The sequence below is a fragment of the Bombina bombina genome, chromosome 4, assembly GCF_027579735.1.
Source record: "Bombina bombina isolate aBomBom1 chromosome 4, aBomBom1.pri, whole genome shotgun sequence".
Classification (NCBI taxonomy): Eukaryota; Metazoa; Chordata; class Amphibia; order Anura; family Bombinatoridae; genus Bombina; species Bombina bombina.
In genome coordinates, this window is record NC_069502.1 from 411728274 (window position 1) to 411746247 (window position 17974).

A 17974-nucleotide genomic window follows, 5' to 3' on the forward strand; every position below is an offset into this window, starting at 1 on the left:
GCTCTGAAATATGGCCAAACTGGTGGCAAGTGGCATCTTGGCAGCTGCACGCTTGACTTTTCTCAGTTCATGGGCAGTTATTTTGCGCCTTGGTTTTTCCACACGCTTCTTGCGACCCTGTTGACTATTTTGAATGAAACACTTGATTGTTCGATGATTACGCTTCAGAAGCTTTGCAATTTTAAGAGTGCTGCATCCCTCTGCAAGATATCTCACTATTTTGGACTTTTCTGAGCCTGTCAAGTCCTTCTTTTGACCCATTTTGCCAAAGGAAAGGAAGTTGCGTAATAATTATGCACACCTGATATAGGGTGTTGATGTCATTAGACCACACCCCTTCTCATTACAGAGATGCACATCACCTAATATGCTTAATTGGTAGTAGGCTTTCAAGCCTATACAGCTTGGAGTAAGACAACATGCATAAAGAGGATGATGTGGTCAAAATACTCATTTGCCTAATAATTCTGCACTCCCTGTATTGTTCAATATGCTATATTGATCCTAGAATTTGCTCATAGTTGGGTTAATTTATAATTACAGGATAACAATCTCATAATGTGTCTCATAAAAGGTTAGTTAAAACTGTTTTAATGTTAATAGTCTTGTCCTACTGATACAATGATGTACTAGTTTGTTGAGGTCCATAAGTGGCCTCCAAAGATTGTGGAGGACACTTTCATCACCAAAAAAATAATAGAAAATGTGAGGTTTATCTTTTGCATATTTAAGCCTATCTATGATGGAACAGATATTAATGCATATTTTGGACAAAGTGTCTGATACGTTCTTTTCCTCTGTATATTTATCTGTTATACTGCATAATAAACCTCAATAAAAATTATTATTATCAAAAAAAAAAAAAAAAAAGAGTTGTGAAAGGGCCATTGCATACGTCAGTTTTTGTTGGATTTTCAGTTTCTATCCCAAAAACATGTTTGGAGAATGTTTCTGCTGAAAACATGTTCACTGATGTGGGCTTTTAGCTGTCAAATCCATTTTGGATTGTGATTACTGGAAAAAAAAGCTGACAATTTTGGCCAGAAACAAAAAAATCATTATCATGAGCAGATAGCTGATTGTGATCAAACCCATAATTTGCTGTCATATAGATTCTAGTGTTGGGTAGACATTTCTACAGAGACTGCATGCAGCCTAGTGAAGCTCTATATTTTAATATCTTACTGAATATACTGACTCCAGAATCGAACCACTGGCTTTTAAGGGGAACTAAACACTTTCGGCTAGATTACGAGTTTTTGTCGGTAATGGTGTGCGGTGCTAACGCTCCTTTTTTTCTCACTGCTCACTTAAGACAACGCTGGTATTACGAGTTTTCTGCAAGCCGGCTTAGCCTCAGAAAAGTGAGCGTTGAGCAAACTTTAATTCCACATCTCACTGTAATACCAGCGTTGCTTATGGTAGCGGTAAGCTGGCTGAACGTGCTCATGCACGATTTCCCCATAGGAAACAATGGGGCTGAGCTGGCTGTAAAAAAACACCTGCAAAAAAGCGTTCAGCTCCTAACACAGCCCCATTGTTTCCTATGGGGAAATACATTTTACGTCTGCACCTAACACCCTAACATGAACCCCGAGTCTAAACACCCCTAATCTTACACTTATTAACCCCTAATCTGCCAACCCCGACATCGCCGACACCTACATTATATTATAAACCCCTAATCTGCTGCTCCGGACACCGCCGCCACCTACATTATACTAATGAACCCCTAATCTACTGCCCCAAACATCGCCGAACCCTACATTATATTTATTAACCCCTAATCTGCCCCCCCCAATGTCGCCGCAACTATAATACATTTATTAACCCCTAATCTGCCGCCACCAACGTCGCCGCTGCCACTATAATAAATGTATTAACCCCTAAACCTAAGTCTAACCCTAACCCCCCTTAACTTAAATAAAATTTAAATACATCTAAATAAATTATTCCTATTTAAAACTAAATACTTACCTGTAAAATAAACCCTAAGATAGCTACAATATGACTAATAATTACATTGTAGCTATCTCAGGATTTATTTTTAATTTACAGGCAAGTTTGTATTTATTTTAACTAGGTACAATAGTTATTAACTATTTAATAAATACCTAGCTAAAATAAGTACAAATTTACCTGAAAAATAAACCCTAACCTAAGTTACAATTACACCTAACACTACACTATCACACTATCATTAAATTAATTACATAAAATACCTACAATTAATTACAATAAAATAAAATAAACTTAATTACGAAAAACAACAAACACTAAATTACAGACAATAAAAAAGAAATTACAGATATTTTAAACTAATTACACCTAATCTAATCCCCCTAAGAAAATAAAAAAGCACACCCAAAATAAAAAAATTCCCTACCCTATACTAAATTACAAATTGCCCTTAAAAGGGCCTTTTGCGGGGCATTGCCCCAAAGTAATCAGTTCTTTTACCTGTAAAAAAAAATACAATACCCCCCCAACATTAAAACCCACCACCCACACACCCAACCCTACTCTAAAACCCACCCAATCCCCCCTTAATAAAACCTAACACTAACCCCCTGAAGATCACCCTACCTTGAGCCGTCTTCACCCAGCCGGGCACAAGTGGACCTCCAGAGGGGCAGAAGTCTTCATCCAATCTGGCCAGAAGAGGACATCCAGACCGGCAGAAGTCTTCATCCAGACGGCATCTTCTATCTTCTTCTATCCAGAGCGGAGCGGGTCCATCTTGAAGACATCCAACGCGGAGCATCCTCTTCCATCCGACGTTGACTGAAGAATGAAGGTTCCTTTAAGTGACGTCATCCAAGATGGCGTCCCTTCAATTCCGATTGGCTGATAGAATCCTATCAGCCAATCGGAATTAAGGTAGGAAAAATCCTATTGGCTGATGCAATCAGCCAATAGAATTGAAGTTCAATCCTATTGGCTGATCCAATCAGGCAATAGGATTGAGCTTGCATTCTATTGGCTGTTCCAATCAGCCAATAGAATGCAAGCTCAATTCTATTGGCTGATTGCATAAGCCAATAGGATTTTCCCTACCTTAATTCCGATTGGCTGATAGGATTCTATCAGCCAATCGGAATTGAAGGGACGCCATCTTGGATGACGTCACTTAAAGAATCTTCATTCTTCAGTCGCCGTCGGAAGGAAGAGGATGCTCTGCGTCAGATGTCTTCAAGATGGACCCGCTCTGCTCCGGATGGAAGAAGATAGAAGATGCCGTCTGGATGAAGACTTCTGCCGTTCTGGATGTTCTCTTCTGACCGTATCGTATGAAGACTTCTGCCCCTCTGGAGGTCCACTTGTACCCGGCTGGGTGAAGACAGCTCAAGGTAGGGTGATCTTCAGGGGGTTAGTGTTAGGTTTTATTAAGGGGGGATTGGGTGGGTTTTAGAGTAGGGTTGGGTGTGTGGGTGGTGGGTTTTAATGTTGGGGGGGTATTGTATTTTTTTTTTTTCATGTAAAAGAGCTGATTACTTTGGGGCAATGCCCCGCAAAAGGCCCTTTTAAGGGCTATTTGTAATTTAGTATAGGGTAGGGATTTATTTTATTTGGGGGGGGCTTTTTTATTTTATTAGGGGGATTAGATTAGGTGTAATTAGTTTAAAAATCTTGTAATTTCTTTATTTTCTGTAATTTAGTGTTTATTGTTTTTCGTAATTAATTTAATGATAGTGTTTTGTTAGGTGTAATTGTAACTTAGGTTAGGGTTTATTTTACTGGTAAATTTGTACTTATTTTAGCTAGGTCGTTATTAAATAGTTAATAACTATTGTACCTAGTTAAAATAAATACAAAGTTGCCTGTAAAATAAAAATAAACCCTGAGATAGCTACAATGTAACTATTGGTTATATTGTAGCTATCTTAGGGTTTATTTTATAGGTAAGTATTTAGTTTTAAATAGGAATAATTTATTTAGATGTATTTAAATTATATTTAAGTTAGGGGGGGTTACGGTTAGACTTAGGTTTAGGGGTTAATACATTTAATATAGTAGCGGTGACGTTGGGGGCGGCAGATTAGGGGTTAATAAATGTAGTTAGGTGTCTGCGATGTTAGGGATGGCAGATTAGGGGTTAATAAAATTTAACTAGTGTTTGCGAGGCAGGAGTGTGGCAGTTTATGGGTTAATACATTTATTACAGTGGGGGCGATGTCCGGTCGGCAGATTAGGGGTTAAATAATTTTATTATAGTGTTTGCGATGTGGGGGGGGGGCTCGGTTTAGGGGTTAATAGGTAGTTTATGGGTGTTAGTGTACTTTATAGCACTTTAACTTAAGAGTTTTATGTTAGCCCATAAAACTCTTAACTACTGACTTTAAAATGCGGTAGGAGTCTTGGAGGTAGAGGGTGTACCGCTCACTTTTTCAAGCGATCGTAATACCGGCGTTAGGAAAATCCCATTAAAAATATAGGATACGCAATTGACGTAAGGGGGTTTGCGGTATACTAAAATCACGGAAAAAAAGTGAGCGGTACACCTGTACCTATCAGACTCGTAATACCAGCGGGCGGTAAAAAGCAGCGTTGGGACCTCTCAACGCTGCTTTTTAAGGCTAACGCAAGACTCGTAATCTAGGCATTTGTAATTACATGAGATTTCTGTTGTCTTGCTATAGAATATCAGTTTAGTGTAAACAATTTAAACTCAAACTAACATCTTATTTGCAGAATTTTTTTTTAATAACAAAACTCCACCCACCATCTGTCTTATTTGTAGGAGCCAATCCAGGATTGAGACAGTGGACAGCAAGGCTAGCCACTGCCATTATGTTAGTTTAACCATAAGCGCTTTGTTTTGCCCCAAGCTTTGGGTGGCCCTGCACTGTCATCAGGTATAAAGGTATGAGAAGGTTCAATGTACAGCCTGTATTTAGTTTATGAAGAGATGTAATACATAGTGTTACTATTTATATGGGCCATACAGGGTGCAAGGCATACAGGTGGGTGGGGAACACGGGGGTTCAGCTGATGAGCCACATAAATTTGTCTTGCCGAGGTCCCCACAAATGATAATGATAAGAAGATAAAACAAAGGAGAAGAAACAGAAGAGGAAATGGAGAAGAAAACAATTAAAAAAAAAAGAAAGTTCAAGGTTCAAAGAAACTGAAGTGGAAAGATAGACCACAAAAAAAAGATAATAGGGGAAATAATTGAAGTCATAGGGGTCAATTTATGCATTCAGGCTCAACGGAAACAGAAGTTATGAAGCAGCAGTCTAAAGACCGCTGCTCCATAACCTGTCTGCCTGCTCTGAGCCGGCGGACAGAAATCAGCCCGATCGAATACGATTGGGTTGATTGACACGCCCTGCTAGCGGCCGATTGGCCGCAAATATGCAGGGAGCAGCATTGCACCAGTAGTTCACAAGAACTGCTGGTGCAATGATAAATGCCAACAGCGTATGCTGTCGGCATTTATCGATGTGCGGCGGTCATGATACGTTACATCATATTATGTTCTTCCGCACAATAATAAATAGACCCCCTAGAAGGAGAGCCAGGAAGGGAAGAAAATGGAAATGCATAGAGGAAGATATGGATTTGTGTAGGTTTTAAAATGGACAACAATGTATGGTAAACTAACTCTGAATACATTAACCCCTTGGAAAGAAAGAAAGATATCAGGACATTTTTCTTTTACCAAGTGCTTTTGCTGTAGTAGTTTTCAGCCTTTCAACCTATGATTCCTTTTTATGAAAATGTATCTGTAGTTACTGCTGCACAATATGGTTCTCTGTTAACTAAAGGGGTTAAGAAAACTATCACGTAAGACATGTCCTGTATGTGGCAATGTGCATCCTGTGTACAGTGCTCCCAGAGAGGCTGACTGTGCTGGTGCCAGAGCTCCCGGAACCTGCTAATGGGCAGCTCCCAGCAGCAGCTCTCTGTGCTGCCTTGACTCCTGGCCAAGCTTGGCCTCAGCCTGCCGGCTGTGGAATGTGTGAGAGCCATGTGTCACATCTCCAGACTGTGGGAAAGTGCTGCTCCAGTGAACTCCCAGCAGCTGCCCTGCCCCAGCCTGGCCGTGCGTCTACAGAAACAGGAGCTCAAGTTTACAGCACTTGGAACTACAACTTCCTCCGCTGGTTTCCGCACATCTTCTGCCAGTCACCACATCTGGGATTCTGGAAATGACAAAGAACATATGAGCTCTTCTTCTTTGTGGGAGTTCACAGGCTGTCTAATATGTTGCTGGCCTCCCAGATAGTGAGAGGTATAAAGCATTGCAAAAGAGTAAAATCACATCGTTTAGAATTTCTTACTGGGAGGAATGTGCATGTACTGTATATGCTTTGTGCTGAGTGTGTGGCATTTGATATTGTATATCTTAGAGAAGATCTGCATTGCATAATACTCTGGTCAGATGAAACAAGTTATTTCCAACAGGAATAGTTTTTCTGATTAGAGACATACATGTTAAATTCACAGTAGTACAATCCAATCCATTAGAAATTATTTTTTGAAAGTTTCTTAAAGGGACATTAAACACTAAATAAATGCTAGATAGAATGATGCATTCAAAGAAAAGATTAGTCCATGACTAACATGTAGATGTATTTTTAAAGTTTCATTAGTTGTTTAAAAAGTGACACAATAAGTGTAAAGTTTTAGTGTCTATAAAACACTGAGAGCTGCCATGTTGTAACTTGTGTTACCTTCTCTGCTGTGGCCAATTAGGGTCAGTTATAAATAGAACACTAGAGTGTGCAGCCAATGGTTGTGCTGGATTTAACAGAGTTCTGCACTTCCATTTCTAGCAGGAACTGAAAAGTTCACAATTTCAGAATGGAATTACAGGCAAAGAGGACAAAATAAATAATGAAAGTATATTGCAGAGTTATTTTATTATATACAATTTATCATTTTATATCATCATCTCAAAGTGTTTAATGTCCCTTTAAAGAGTTGATTCCGGTAAAGCATTCAATTTTGAACAACTTTCTAATTTACTTATATTATCAATTTGTCTTTGTTCTCTTGGTATCTTTTTTTTATTATGTCAGAAGTTTTGCAAGAATGTTATCCATTTGCAATAGCACTAGATTCAGAACTATTTCCTGCCATATAGCGCTCCAGATGCCTACCTAGGTATCTCTTCAAAACAGAATATAATGGAAACTAAGTAAGTTTGTCAATAGAAGTAAATTGGACACTTTTTTTAAAAATTGTATGCTCTGTCTGAATCACAAATGTTTGGGTTTCATATCCCTTTATGGGTGGTTGAAGCAACATTTGCCATGAAGATATTTTTCTGTCTTTTTGCAGATTTTCACAGCCATACCCAACAAATGGAAAACCACCCGCTGCCTCATCAAAATATTATGAAGTAGTACCTTTTAAAAGTGTTAATCTGATTAACCCCATTCACTACCGAGACATTCAGAGAAAAACTTGCCCAAAATACCGGAGAATTTTTAGCATTTTTGCTATCACTCCATTTAAACAGAAATAGAGCCTCTTTATTTACCTGTCAAAACTATACAGTATATATTTTTTAAGTAGACAACCTAATGTATTAATCTAGGCTCATTATGGTATATTTCATGACACCATTTCACTGCCAAATGCGATCAAATTAAAAAAATTGTTAACTTTTTCACAAAAATTGGTTTTCTCACTTGTGCAATCATGGAGCAAATGGTTGTAAAAGCTTCTCAGTGATCCCCTTTGTTCAGAAATAGCAGACATATTTGGCTTTGCCATTGCTTTTTGGTAATTAGAACGAAGGCCACTAATTTTGGCTGCGCACAGCAAATTATTTTATTCCTAGCAGTGAGGGCTTAATTAGGTAGCTTGTAAGGTTAATTTTAGCTTAAAGGGACAGTATACACTCATTTTCATATAACTACATGTAATAGACACTACTATAATGAATAATATGCACAGATACTGATATAAAAATCCAGTATAAAACTGTTTAAAAACTAACTTAGAAGCTCTCAGTTTAGCTCTGTTGAAAAGGTAGCTGGAAAGCCCACTGCAAGTGGGAAATAAGACACTCCGCCCTCCCCCTTCTTTTGCATATGAAAAGACCCTTTACACAAACAGGAGCAAGCTGGAGAAGGTAGCTCATAAAACTTTGGGGCTTGGTTAGGAGTCTGAAAATCAGAGCAATGTTATTTAAAAATAAGCAAAACTAAAAAAAAAAATAATTAAAAAAAAACTTTATGGGCTATATAAATAGATCTACAAAACATTTATACAAAGAAAAAAATGAGTGTATAATGTCCCTTTAACCTCCGACCTGACACTTCCCACCCCCTACCTCAGTGTTGGGAAACACTGCCCTACCTGATCCCTCCCAAACAGCTCTCTTAACTCCCTCACCCGCACTAGTCACTCCCATCTTAGGAATTGGCGGACAGTCTGCCAATGTGAAAATGTAAGACTTTTTTAAAAATGTTTTATATATATTTTCTGCAGTGTAGGTTCCCCCTTACCCTACAACCTTCCTGATCCCCCCCCAAACAGCTCTCTAACCCTCCCCCTTCTAACTAGTGCCCACCATCTTAGGTACTGGCAGCTGTCTGCCAGAACCTATAAAACACCGGGTAAGTTGTTTTTGTCATTAAAAAAAAAAACTTTTAGATTTTCTGTAATGTAGTGAGTGCTGTCCCCCCTCCCCACCTGTTTTCTGTAGTGTAGCTCCCTGAGTCCCTATACCTCCCTCTCCCTTTACTTAAATATTTTTTTATTTAGGGTCATCCCACTTCTGCCACCTCCCTCCCCCCTCCGCTGCTGGACTGTTCACCTGAGTTCCGGATTCCCTCCCGAACCTACCACCGGCACCAGCAGAAGATCTACCCTCATATGGAACCGGAGCACCAATCGAGCTTCAGTTCCACATAAGGGCCGATGCCTGGAGCTCAGGAACTCAAGCTCTCGGCTGTAACTTAAAAGCTGAGACTGCTGGCACTTCCTGAAGCTCAGTCGTATATATACATTGGTACGATAGGCAAAGTACCCCATAATGTATATATACATCTTTTTGGGGTAAAGGGGTTAATTTTAGCAATGCTGCTAAAAATGGACATAGAGAGTTAGGATAGCGCTTGAGACCACAAATGGTGTGTCTTGTCCTCCTTTTTCTTTTGCTTTCTAACACTAATATATACACATATATTACACAAGTAACACTATTGGGATCACAAACATATTTTCAAACACAAATACATTTTAATTTCATGTTATAGTATGACTGACTGTACAAAGCGCACAAGCAATATCGTGTTTTTCCGGCTTTTTGTGCACTTGAGTGCTATCAAATTTAACACTTGCTGGGTTATTATCATGACCAGAGCCAGTGTAAAGGATAGGGGGGGAAAATGTTGCATCAAACACAACATAAATGCATGTAAAAGTACAGTTACACTCATTTAAACACTGATAGAAATTATTTAAAAAAAATATTAAAGTTAAAAGGGCTCAAAGATAGATTGTATAAGGTGTTTGACAAAAAAGGCACAGGGCTTTAACACACACACACAAATATATATATATATATATATATATATATATACATACACACACACATACATATATATGCATACTTATACATGTCTAAATATGTATAAATTAAAAGAGAGAGGCGCTCAACCTGGGAACGAACAATAGCATAATAGCTTGTTCTATGCCTAGTTACCACTCAAGAAGCAGCCTCTTTTTGCACAACATGTGCCTTTCACAAAGAAGAACTTTCCTGAAGCATATCATTCTGATCCTGACTTCACAGCACAGTCCAGCCCCAAAATACCAGGCAATCCCTCTCTGAACAAGAGAAACAGCAAAACCCCAGACGTACGTTTCGTAATTCTTTTATTAGAAAAATAATCATATATGTATATATACAAAATAAAATCACAATAACAAATGCAAACAAAATATCTCTTGTTACAAAACTGAAATATTGACCCAAATTTTTGTCATCAGAAAAAAATCAAAAAGCAAACATTAAACTTAAATAATCACACAAAATAAAATTTAAACATATTTCAAATACAGACAAAAACAAACTGGAGGGAAAAAAATAATAATCCAATCCTTCCACTTCTTTGTCTTCCAGATGCCTTCAGAATCTAATTCCCCATAACGCCTCCTATCAAAAGAAAAATACAAAAACAACTTCCCACGGATCATACCCACACAATTACCTACAGTAACTACCTCTTTCTTAAAAATCTAAATATTACGCACATCCCACAACACCTCCTTCACACAACATGCCAACAACAGTATCAATCTTGCTTTCTCCTTTTCCACACCACTTCCACACAAACCTTACATCATCATATTAAAAGTAAAAAACTGCACTCCAGTCAAACCCTTAATCATCCTTTTCAAACTTCTCCAAACATCCCTAGCATACTCACAATTCCAAAACAAATGAATAACACACTCGCTTTGACAACAACCATCTCTAGGACACACTTCTGAAGCCACTAAACGAGACATTCTCTGAAAATCCCTTGTTGGCAAACACTTATGCACACTCATCCAACTAATATCTTTCTGCCTATTCATCAAATACTTATTACACACATTTTTCCATACCAACACACATTCATTTTCATTCAAACCCCCAATCAACTCAAGACCTTCCTTCTTCTCCAACATTTTCAACACCATTCTGTTTGCACACCACATCTCCCTACTAACATTCTCCAAACCATATTTTTAATCCAACATTCCACCCTTACATAGAACCACGGAACAGCAAAACATATCGGTTTCTTTCTATCAATCTCAAATAAACCATATCATCTTAAAACATTTACACAAGCATACTTTACCATACAACCAGCCATGCTATCCTTACCACTCAGAACCATACACTTACTAACATATTTCACAGCCAAAAATCTCTCCACATTTGGAAAACCTTTACCACCAACATTCTTACTCTTAACAACAACATCTCTTTTCAAACGCTCCATACCAGAACTCCAGAAAAAAGAAAACATTCTCAAAATTCTCCGAAAAATCCTCTCAGGTAGCAGAAAAACTAACCCCAAATATAACATATTAGGGATCAAAACCAATTTAATAACTAACATTTTTCCTTCCAATGATAAAGTCCTTAAAGACCAAAACTGAAGTTTTGAAGCCTTTCAAATCCACATCAAATTTCACACCCAACACCTCAATTGCACCTTCAGTCACAGGCCATCCACAGGAATCAATCTCCCTATCATTACCAAAAACTTTAACTTTACACTTATTCCAATTAACTCTGAAACCACTTGCCATACAAAAACATTCAACTAAAGTTTTCACCCTCCTCAAACCAGCCTGAGTCTCACATACCACACTCACATCATCCATATACCCAATCACTTTTAAACACCTTCCATTACTACCAGGAACACTCACACCTCTAACTAATTTATCCTTCCTCAAACTAGTTAATAATGGCTCAATGACACATACAAATAACACAGGAGACAAAGGACATCCTTGACGCACTCCAGATTTAACACAAAATCCCTCAGTCAAAAAACCATTAACCTGGACTTGACTCACAATATCACTATACAAACATTTAAACCATCCAATAATCTTACCAGAAAAACCTAAACGTTCTAAAACATGAAACATAAAATCATGCACTACCCTATCATACGCTTTTTCAAAATCCACAATAGCAACAGCAACAGAACTCATCCTCTCCCTCACATACCACAGTTCATCTCGAAGTAACAACAAACTTTCAGAAATCTGACGCCCAGGAACAGCACACACTTGCTCTTCACCCACAACCTTACCAATCACTCCACGCATTCTATTTGCCAACACCTTTGCAATAACCTTATAGTCAACATTCAACAACGTAATCGGCCTCCAATTCCTCAAATCTCTATTATCACCCTTTTTAAATAACAAAACAATCAAACCTTTCCTCATTGAAACAGGCAAAACATTCATTCTAAAAACAAACTTACAAACATCCAACATATCCACACCAATCAAATTCCAAAAACAAGTATAAAATTCAACAGGCAAACCATCAAAACGAGGTACCTTCCCATTCTTAAAACTCCTAACAACCTCTGCAATCTCATCCAAACTTAGATCCCTTTCTAACAAATCATTATCATATTTTTCCAACTTAACCTCAATGTCTTCCAACAACTCATTTTCCAATAAAACATCTCTTGTTTTTTCTTTATACAGCTCACTGTAAAACTCATGAACTTCACGCAAAACACCATCCGTACCATTAACTTCACACTCAACCTTATCAAAAACACTAACACTTTCCTTCAAAAGCTTTCTTAAAAAAATATTTACTACAAGACTCATCCTTTTCCATTTTCTCCAATCTTGCCATAAAAACAATTTTCTTTCCTTTTTCATGCATACACTTTTTAATTATCTTTCTTGCTTCAGCAATTTCCTCATGCACATCAATACCACAATTTCTAAATTCATACAAATACAACAACCTCAGATACCATTTATCATACAACTCCCTTTCCATTCTAGCTTTCTCGCAGCCTTTCTTAATAAAAAACTTCTTTATTTCCACCTTCAACCATTCCCACCACATAAGCACATTACTAAAATCACATTTTCTTTCACGCCACCTTTCATACATCCAAACAAACTGACGCTTAAACTTCTCATCTTCTAACAAATCCACATTCCGTTTCCAAACACCCTTACCATACTTAATCTTCAAAACACAATTCACCTTACACATCAAAAGGGCATGATCCGTAAAGGGCATCCGCTTTAAAGAAAAATCAACACATAAAAATTTAGATAAAAAAACAAAAATCAATTCGAGATTTTATCCCACCACTATCACTAAAGAAAGTAAAACCCTCCCCTGAAAAAGAAACAGACCCGAAGGCATCCTTCAAACCGAAAGATTTAAGCAAATCAAGTAAAAACTTCCCTGAGCTATCCACCCTACAATCACTCCCACCCTCTCTGTCCCCATTCTTAATAATACAATTAAAATCCCCAACCAAAAAAGTTGGCTCTCGACCTGGCAGAAAAAACTTTAAAGTTTCAAAATTAAGCAAACGTTCTACCCTATTTGGAGAAGCATATACATTAAACAAACGAAAAACAGTCCCACAAAAACTAAAACTAACCAAAAGTACCCGACCTGGGACAATATGAACTACATTAAGGATAGAAAAACTAAACCCCTTAAACAAAACTCCCACCCCCCCATTCCTTTCAGAAGAACAAGACCATACTTTAGGACCATATTCCCAGTCAGCACATTTAGGATGTTCAGAGAGACCACATTCCTGCAAACAAAAAATATTAGCAGAACATACAGATAATTTAAAAATTGCAGCTCTCCTTGCTATAGTTGTCATACACCTGACATTAAGGGAAGAAATGGTCAGAAACATCACAAAAATAAATTAAAGAAAAACAAAAAAAGAAATAACATCAGGACTTCTTCTTTCCTTTCTTTTTCTTAGGACTCAAAGGAGATCCTTTAAATCTGCCTCTGTGACATTCCGACCTCCTAGGCTACCCCTTGCCAGCCTCATAACCAGTAACCTCAGCAAGTTGGTTCACATCTCTTTTATCTAGATAACCAACAGAAGAGGCATCAGAAAAGTCACCTATACACTGGCTTGAGTCAGAAGGAATGTCTTTAGTAGAGACAGAAGGAAACTCTTAAATTAAAGAGTCAGCATCACTTGTAGTATCTGGATCTGCACCCTTAACTACTGGAAGATCCAAATCAGGACTCTCCCATCCATCAGAATCCGCATCTTTTTTTCTCTTGGAGGCAGATTTTTTCCCTTCAGTGTCCATATCCTCCTCAGAACTAGAGGACACAATAGCAGACCAATCAATGTTCTCCCCTTCACCAAGAACAGCATCAGGAGCAGGATCACAAGATGACTCAGTGAAGGAAAAATTCTCTGTCCCAGGAACAGCAACAGTATCATCCACAGAATTGGGCAACAGGGCTTCAAGAACATCTGAAGCAGCTATCACATTAGATGTAGCAAGATCCACCTCCTGAAGATGAGATTGGGCTTCCTCCACCTTCTCGGCCACAGGAACCACCACAGGAGCATCAGACACCTCTCCGACAGGGACCCCAACTGCAGATTTCTTACACAAAAGAGGTAATATAGAGTTCAATGCCTCATCAGAGACCTCCTCCTCATTCACAGATGGCTCAACTGCAACTGAAGATGTTTTTTTTGCAACATCAGCATAGGAAGGCTTCACTCTATCAAGCCCCTGCAACATCATCAAAGGACACATCCTGCACAGATGACTTGAAGAACCACACAGGTCACAGGTCCGGCGTTTACTACAGTGGGCAACAAGATGATCCTCCTCACTGCAATTTCAACATCTGGCACCTGGGCAATTTTCAGCAATGTGACCAAACAGGTTGCAACTACAGCAAAAAAGAGGCATGTCATCATAGTATAGGAAACCTCTATTTCCACCAATGGCGAAAGTCTGTGGAAGGTGTTTCTTTCCACCAATACCTAATTCATCTGGCACAAACCGCACCCAGAACCTGCGCTTTCCATTGAAAGTAACAAACTGATTCTTCAGCTTGCTACCTCCTTGAAAATCATCAAAGTAGTGACAAAGACACAGACGAATTTCCACATCAGTGACCCAAGGGTTGTACATATGTACTGTCACCGGGATTCTTCTCTCCCTCTGCACTCAGGCAACAAATTTCATGCCAGCCAACTCTGGAGCAGCAGCCATATCAATAGTCCGTTGATAGCAGGTCTGTAAATAATGCTCATCTGTGAAAGCCACATCAAAAATCCCTCTTGAAGGGAATGACTGAACACAATGCAAACTTGCTCTTGGCATCTTCAAAACACCCTCCAAAACCACCTGCTGGACATGAGCCAAACCAATCTTCTATCAAAAGTCCTCAGAAATCAACACCCGAAGTGTATGGGGAACATTTGGCACATTGGTAGCCATATTTGCCCTATTGCCTCTTTAGGCTGGATTTCAGAGCGCCCCCCCAAAAGCAGCATGTGGCTGAAGTCCAGGGACGAAGCCACAAGGCCAAGGGGATGGCCCTACTACCCAGTTGCTCTACGCCTAAGGAGTAGCCACCCCCCAAATAGCAGCAGGAGCCCAAACCCCAAAGGGAAAGGACCCCAGGCCGAAGGAGCAGGTCTCCAGGCAGCAAATCTTTCAACCAAGACCAAGCACAGAAAACTGCACTTGATCAAAGCCAAAGGCCCGAGAAGCAATCTCAGCTGATCATTTCGGCCTATTGTGGGCCTTGTCAGTGAGGTGCAGCCATATCCCTCTAGGCACACTGAGCAACGGGTCCACGTCTGGATTCCCGCATCACACTTAGGGAGACTTCCCAGAGTGTCATAATTTGCATAAATTAAAAGAGAGAAGCGCTCAACCTGGGAACGAACAATAGCAAAATAGCTTGTTCTATGGCTAGTTACCACTCAAGAAGCAGCCTCTTTTTGCTCAACATGTGCCTTTCACAAAGAAGAACTTTCCTGAAGCATATCAGTCTGATCCTGACTTCACAGTACAGTCCAGCCCCGAAATACCAGGCAATCCCTCTCTGAACGAGAGAAACAGCAAAACCCCAGACGTACGTTTCGGCCTATAGTGGGCCTCGTCAGTGAGGTGCAGCCATATCCCTCTAGGCACACTGAGCAACGGGTCCACGTCTGGATTCCCGCATCACACTTAGGGAGACTTCCCAAAGTGTCATAATTTGCATAAATTAAAAGAGAGAAGCGCTCAACTTGGGAACGAACAATAGCATAATAGTTTGTTCTATGGCTAGTTACCACTCAAGAAGCAGCCTCTTTTTGCTCAACATGTGCCTTTCACAAAGAAGAACTTTCCTGAAGCATATCAGTCTGATCCTGACTTCACAGTACAGTCCAGCCCCAAAATACCAGGCAATCCCTCTCTGAACGAGAGAAACAGCAAAACCCCAGACGTACGTTTTGGCCTATAGTGGGCCTCGTCAGTGAGGTGCAGCCATTTCCCTCTAGGCACACTGAGCAACGGGTCCACGTCTGGATTCCTGCATCACACTTAGGGAGACTTCCCAAAGTGTCATAATTTGCATAAATTAAAAGAGAGAAGCGCTCAACCTGGGAACGAACAATAGCATAATAGCTTGTTCTATGGCTAGTTACCACTCAAGAAGCAGCCTCTTTTTGGTCAACATGTGCCTTTCACAAAGAAGAACTTTCCTGAAGCATATCAGTCTGATCCTGACTTCACAGTACAGTCCAGCCTCGAAATACCAAGCAATCCCTCTCTGAACGAGAGAAACAGCAAAACCCCAGACGTACGTTGATGCGGGAATCCAGACGTGGACCCGTTGCTCAGTGTGCCTAGAGGGATATGGCTGCACCTCACTGACGAGGCCCACAATAGGCCAAAACGTACGTCTGGGGTTTTGCTGTTTCTTTTGTTCAGAGAAGGATTGCCTGGTATTTCGGGGCTGGACTGTACTGTGAAGTCAGGATCAGACTGATATGCTTCAGGAAAGTTCTTCTCTGTGAAAGGCACATGTTGAGCAAAAAGAGGCTGCTTCTTGGGTGGTAACTAGCCATAGAACAAGCTATTATGCTATTGTTCGTTCTCAGGTTGAGCGCTTTTCTCTTTTTATTTATGCAAATTATGACACTTGGGGAAGTCTCCCTAAGTGTAATGCGGGAATCCAGACGTGGACCCGTTGCTCAGTGTGCCAAGAGGGATATGGCTGCACCTCACTGACGAGGCCCACAATAGGCCGAAACGTACATCTGGGGTTTTGCTGTTTCTCTTGTTCAGAGAAGGATTGCCTGGTATTTCTTCTCTGTGAAAGGCACATGTTGAGCAAAAAGAGGCTGCTTCTTGGGTGGTAACTAGCCATAGAACAAGCTATTATGCTATTGTTCGTTTTCAGGTTGAGCGCTTCTCTCTTTTTATTTATGTCTAAATATGTGTCTGTATGCTTATATACAGGGAGTGCAGAATTATTAGGCAAATGAGTATTTTGACCACATCATCCTCTTTATGCATGTTGTCTTACTCCAAGCTGTATAGGCTCGAAAGCCTACTACCAATTAAGCATATTAGGTGATGTGCATCTCTGTAATGAGAAGGGATGTGGTCTAATGACATCAACACCCTATATCAGGTGTGCATAATTATTAGGCAACTTCCTTTCCTTTGGCAAAATGGGTCAAAAGAAGGACTTGACAGGCTCAGAAAAGTCAAAAATAGTGAGATATCTTGCAGAGGGATGCAGCACTCTTAAAATTTCAAAGCTTCTGAAGCGTGATCATCGAACAATCAAGCGTTTCATTCAAAATAGTCAACAGGGTCGCAAGAAGCGTGTGGAAAAACCAAGGCGCAAAATAACTGCCCATGAACTGAGAAAAGTCAAGCGTGCAGCTGCCAAGATGCCACTTGCCACCAGTTTGGCCATATTTCAGAGCTGCAACATTACTGGAGTGCCCAAAAGCACAAGGTGTGCAATACTCAGAGACATGGCCAAGGTAAGAAAGGCTGAAAGACGACCACCACTGAACAAGACACACAAACTGAAATGTCAAGACTGGGCCAAGAAATATCTCAAGACTGATTTTTCTAAGGTTTTATGGACTGATGAAATGAGAGTGAGTCTTGATGGGCCAGATGAATGGGCCCGTGGCTGGATTGGTAAAGGGCAGAGAGCTCCAGTCCGACTCAGACGCCAGCAAGGTGGAGGTGGAGTACTGGTTTGGGCTGGTATCATCAAAGATGAGCTTGTGGGGCCTTTTCGGGTTGAGGATGGAGTCAAGCTCAACTCCCAGTCCTACTGCCAGTTTCTGGAAGACACCTTCTTCAAGCAGTGGTACAGGAAGAAGTCTGCATCCTTCAAGAAAAACATGATTTTCATGCAGGACAATGCTCCATCACACGCGTCCAAGTACTCCACAGCGTGGCTGGCAAGAAAGGATATAAAAGAAGA